General features: G+C 41.1%; 1 long non-coding RNA gene across 2 annotated transcripts; it reads left to right on the forward strand.

Moving 5' to 3' along the window:
• Positions 1–368: 368 nt before the first annotated feature.
• On the forward strand, positions 369–4,561 carry LOC107796765 (uncharacterized). 2 transcript variants are annotated; one of them, XR_001650494.2, is made up of 3 exons: positions 369–2,084; positions 2,182–2,932; positions 3,641–4,561. It is a non-coding gene; the product is annotated as an uncharacterized LOC107796765 (long non-coding RNA). The 2 variants fall into 2 exon arrangements; XR_001650490.2 differs by lacking the exon at positions 3,641–4,561 and having other exon boundaries at positions 483–2,084; positions 2,182–3,063.
• Positions 4,562–5,322: the final 761 nt, after the last annotated feature.

The raw sequence follows: 5,322 nt of genomic DNA on the forward strand, positions 1-5,322 counted from the left end.
CCTTGTCTGTCATAAATATTTTATCTTGGAGGGACTTGCTGCTAGTTTCGAGAATGTCATCTCAAGAAAAAATCACGATGCATGATTGTCCCGAAATTTTTGGTCTCGAATACGATACGTTTGGGTCACGTAATTATATGGTCGTCCACACTCTAGAAGTTCTAAGAAGCTTCATGAAAGTGGGGATTTCATTAGGTAGGAATATAAAGTATTTATGACACCATTATTTTGGATCCTTAACATTCAATGCCGCATCCATTTAATGTACGAGACATGTGGCCGAACCTTATTGTGAGCGGCGCCTTCAGCAATTGTCGAGGTAATGATGAGTTCTCCTTATAAAAGGAGTGGTTCATGTTTTTCTTTCTAAATTTACTTCCTTAAACTATCATCTATTTTCTGCAAATACTGCCTTTTATGACCTAAGAAGTTTTGACTTTTTCTTACTCTTTTCAACCCTCATCAAAAGATTCTATAGCCACAACTCTCCTCCATTTGTGCTGATATCACCATGGAGGATAAATCTGCTGCTGCCTCCTTAAGTCTACCGTTGTTTATGTTGTGTCTCATCCGGCGAAGAAGAGGAGGACAACCAAGAAGGTTGACCTAGCATCAATATATAAATAGATGATTTCAGACATTGTACCGTAGGAATTGAAAAATGACACGACTATAATGTCATAGAGAAGACCAATAAATAGTGGAGATCAAAATGCTCGTGTGTTTACATATCCCTCCTTCAACAAGTTTGGGAGGACTGCGGGTGGAAAGAGAGAGAAGATCTCATCCTTGGACTTCCCATGGAGGGCGAGAGGCTCACCAGCAATCTCACTGGCCATTCCTTCATATGTACATACCCCTTCACCATGGGATTTAAATTTCCGATGGATGACGTTATTGCTGAGATCTACATCTGGTACAAAGTATTCCTAGCCCAGGTCGGTACCTAGGTTACCATGGGAGAATAATCAACATAACTCACTAGGGTTTGATGGCCCTGATATCCAATTGCAGCAATGACTACAATTTGAGATGGTTCGAGAGATACTTCGTGGTGTAGACCCCGGCTCCCCAAAGAAATAGAGCCTTAATTGTAAGGGATTTTGTTATTACCCTTTATTCATTTTGAAATTTGCTATTAATATTTTTGTGGCTTGCAGTTGTTGTAGTGGCTCTCGAGGGGGCACCTGATATTGGGGATAGGTATCTAGGGTTCTAAGCGTTTCCACCAACTTTTTGAGAACCTGGAAGGCCATTGCAGTTAAACTATCCCCCTTGAAGCAAACTACCATGTCTACCTCTATTCTGTTTTGAGTGCTCTTCTTTTTATTCTACCTCCCTTTTGTTTTCTTTAATGTAGCCAAATTTCTACATGTTTGGGTCTTGATAAGGGTCCTCGATATCAAGTTCATCCTCCTGTCGGCCTTCTAGTTTTGGGGGCAGATGCTTTTTGCAGAAACAAAAAATTGCTCGTTGAAACACAACAGGAATGCGCTGCTGACGCTCACATAGCACCACCTCTATCTAAGGCTACTAAGAGGAAAAGGACCTCCGAGAAGAGAGTTGCATGTCCTGGAGTCAAAGGGAGAAGTCCCTGAGATGTTCCCCGGGATGTTCAGAATGGCTCCATTGAGGAACCTATGTGCCCCAACCTTGGTTTGGTCAATTTTGAGGAAAATGATCCTCGACCTGTCGCTTTGTCCAGGAAAGAACTGGCGAACTTAACTCAGGCTGAGTGGCTACAGCTTGCCCGATATTCCTCATCTCGGGAAAAAGCCATAGTGCTTTTATGGGACCGTGAGGCATTACCTTCCGAAGTGAATCCTCCCACATAAGAGGAGGTCCAGCCAGAGGGTACTGTGAAAATGACAGCCTCAATTTTGAAGGGTTTTGATGCTCATGCTGCATGTACTAGTGAACAACAGGTTGCCACTTTCTCCGTGCCCAGTGAGGTTGATCTTTTCAAAGATCCCAAACATATCACTACCTATCTCCACGAGTTGGTAGGTCTCAAGGAGTGAGAGAAGATGGGTACCATAAACTCGGTGGCGCTGGTGACCCAAATGGCTTATGAAGCTACTATGGTATGCTTTCCAATCTTTTTGTTCATTATTTTTTATGGTTATGTCCTTCTAGTTGATCTATCTTCATTCTCTGTGCCGATTACTTTGCTCAACTTAGGGGCCATGAAAAGAGTCTAAGAGGACATTGCTATAGCTAAGGAGGTGGTGAAGTATGATCGTGCATTGAGGGCTGAGAATGAATGGCTCAAGAAGGAGATTGAGGGCCTCAAGATCGAGAATGAGGCTTTCTTAGAAAGGACCGAGGTAGATGAGAGAAGTGCTGAACTAAGGATGCAAAAATATCTTGGTAGCGAGGCGACTCTTAGGTTTGAGCAGAGTAGGACCAATGAAAGGCTTTCAACCCCCTCAGGTTGAGTTAACCTCGAAAGCAAGCATAGAGGTTTAGTTGAGGGAAGAGTATTCCTAGTTAGAGGCTATCGAGGGAGGATTAAGATTTGACTGGAAAGCGACCGAGGAAAGAGCCCATGTGAGCAACGCCAATCGGGAGACCCTCTAGGAAGCTTATGAAGCTCTAAAAAGGAGGATGGAGTTAGACCGATACTAGGCTATTTTGGAGACTCGCTTGATCGCTCTCACGAGGTACATATCAATTTAGTGGACTAACAACACAAGATTTATGTTCTTGAAGGTGAGGAGAGGGAAATTCGGAGGCAGCTTGATCACTCAACATTGAGTCGGATGAAGACGATTTCGAGGGCGGAGATGGTGAAGAAGAGGAGATTACTTCACATCCGGAGTCTCCATCTCCTCCAGTTCCTGCGGCTGCTCCTTATTCGGATGTATCTTCAACCTATGTTCCTAAAAGTCCACTGTTAGATCTTAGTTCACGACCTCAAGGTCCCTCTTAGGTATATTTTCGTAATTCCCGACTTTGATCCCCCTCGGTGTAAAAATAAAATATCATTTTGTGACTGTTGTTGTGCCTTTTACATATGTGTTGTAAGCTTATTGTGCTTGCAAATATTCTTTTCGTGTTTCCTTTTTTGCTTTGATCTTGTAGACTTAGTAGTTATTTTATGATTCATTTCTTCTAGGGCAATCATTTCAAGTCATGACTTAGAATTTTGTGCATAAAAGTGAGCCTTTTTATGTCTATTCGATGCTTATGAAGATAACATCTCATCTTCACTTAGGTACAAATAGTGAAAGGATTTGGCCCGAGTAGACATTTGTCCAAAAATAAAGTACTAAAAGTGTGCTTGTAAGAAAGTCGAGACAAAGTTCAAAAGAAGATTGAATTCTCATTCCTTCAAGTAAGGTACCCTCTATTGGACCATATGTACAAGTATACCATTTTTCATAATAGCTTTGTCCTGATTTATTTAAAGATCTTGTGAGATTTTGCAATCCTCCGATATTCTAATTTGTAATTTTATCTTCTATTTATCCATGTTCCTTTTGATCTTCATGACTTCATATTTGCAATTCCATATAGTGTAGTCCCCCTAGCTTTCAAGTTTGAAGAATGAAAACTTTGGCACTAGTATAATTGCTTGACAGTACCTGGTCGATTATTCAGGCCTGCCGTGACTTGCTCTCCTTCTACTCTTGTGCAGGGAAGTAAAGGGAGAGTGAGAGTTTTTAGATGAAGACAATGTCAGAGCCCTTCTAGTCAGATATTTTGACATTGGCTGGGAACTATGGTGGGTCTTGAATATTGCCAAGAATTAGTGTCGTCATCACTCGGGTTGGGCTAGCTTAATTCCTATCACTGAAAAATGTTTATAAAAATGAAATAAAATAAACTTGTAATGCATGCGTCAGGAAGTAGAACCGTTAATGTTCTTAGAAGTAGAACTGTTTGATGTATGTCACGTTCTAGTTTCCCTTCAAGGATCTGTTATCCATCTCCTTGAGCTTGTATAATCCTTTGCCTATTATCTTGATGATCCGGTCAGCTCCTTCCTAGTTGGGCCCGAGATTCCCACATTCGGCTCTTGGGGATACTGAGAATACATTTTGCAGTACATAGTCCCCTACTTTGAAGAATCAAATGTTCACCTTCTTATTGTAATACTTCTCGATTCTTTGCTTCCATCCGAATCAAAGCCATTTCCCCCGTCCTTCTAGTAGGTCCAAGCCGCTGGCTACGATATCATTGTTTGACTCTTTGGTGGTATGAGTGAACTTTAATCTTGGTCATTCTATCTCGACCGAGATGAGTGCTTCAGATCTGTACATGAGGGAAAAAGGGTCTTCTATATGCTCGACTTTGTCATTGTACGGTAGGTCTATAATACTCCGGATAGCTCTTCTGGCTATCTTCCCTTGGCTTCTTCTAACCATTTCTTAAACTGTTAAGCAAGACTTTGTTAGAGGATTTAGCTTGTCTATTTGTTCTCGGGTGGTATAGAGTGAAAGTGATCCTTTTGATCTACGATCTTCAAAGAATTTTGTAACTTTGGCCCCGACAAACTGTGGTCCGTTATCAGATGCATTTTCTTTTTGGACTTCGAATCTACGTACGATATTTCTCCAAATGAAGTCCATTATATTTTTTTCTCTAATTTGCGCGAATTCATCTGCTTACACCCAGTTGAAAAAGTAATCAATTAAAATAAGCAAGAATTTTACCTTCTCCGGAGCTTGTGGAAATGCAACTACTATGTCCATCCCCCATTTCATAAAAGGCCATGAGATGAGTACTGTCATGACACATACCAATGGGCCGCGACGGGCACCCGGAACCTTACTCAACCGAGTACCAACATAACATATCTCTTTGTATCATACTATCATAGATAACTGAGATGGAGAGGCTACCGTTAGATAAGTAGAATACAATATGAAATACCAACTTATACTTAAGACATACAGGCATATAAGGCCAAAATAATCACTCGTATACCGAACATAGTCCGACAAGGTTATACAGTCTTTTACGTATATGACATCTGTCTACAAGCCTCTAAGAATACATAATTGTAATAAAGGTCGGAACAGAGCCCCGCCATACCAAACAATACACGTCTAAATCATACTGACCAAACAAATAACTCCGGAGCAAATGGAGTGCACTAACACCTTCCGCTAAGCTGATATCCTACTTGGAGGACTCTCGACCTGTCTATCAGGACCTGCGGGCATGAAACTCAGCGTCCCCAGGAAAAAGGGACGTCAGTATAAATAATGTACCGAGTATGTAAGAAATGAAAATCAGTAAATAATAGACATGAGATAAACGTGGAGTAAAAGACTCAACATGTAAGTCTGAACAACTCTGTGAATCATTAATACT

This window comes from Nicotiana tabacum, chromosome 24, assembly GCF_000715075.1.
Source record: "Nicotiana tabacum cultivar K326 chromosome 24, ASM71507v2, whole genome shotgun sequence".
Lineage (NCBI taxonomy): Eukaryota > Viridiplantae > Streptophyta > Magnoliopsida > Solanales > Solanaceae > Nicotiana > Nicotiana tabacum.